Raw genomic sequence first — 568 nt, forward strand, 5'->3', positions numbered from 1 at the left:
AATTGGCCCATGATTTGAGCCCAATTTTGATTTCGGTCAAGTCCCCAATTTAAAACCCCCATTTTGACCATATTACCAAATCTCACCAAATTGCACCCATATCATAGTCAAATGGCCCCAATTAATGTTGCAAAATCTTTATAACATTCCTATACATCAAAATCAACCTTCAATTGGCCTTGGTTAAGTCTCAAATCCTTTTGATTTTGGCGTAATTCCAAAATTCCCAAATTTAGCCACAAATTGGCTAAGTCCCCAAATTTCACCCAATTGATATCTTAACCTCCAAATTGGCATCCAATTCATGTTGAAAACTCTTCATGAGGTCCCTATTTACCATTTACAATAATCAATTTGGACTTAGTCCAAAGCTAACCTAACCCAAGCTAGACCCAAACATAGCCCAACATGACCAAATTGACTAAAATTCAAAATTCCCTCAAATTGACCACAATGCACCCAAACTTGTGCCCTGAGATCCACCCCATGACCATTTTTAAAAAAACTCACCTCCACGGCCATGGGGGGTGTGCTAAAAATTTTCTCAGAGAGAGCTTCCCAAATCACT

The sequence above is a fragment of the Phalaenopsis equestris genome, unplaced genomic scaffold (assembly GCF_001263595.1).
Source record: "Phalaenopsis equestris unplaced genomic scaffold, ASM126359v1 Scaffold234197, whole genome shotgun sequence".
Classification (NCBI taxonomy): Eukaryota; Viridiplantae; Streptophyta; class Magnoliopsida; order Asparagales; family Orchidaceae; genus Phalaenopsis; species Phalaenopsis equestris.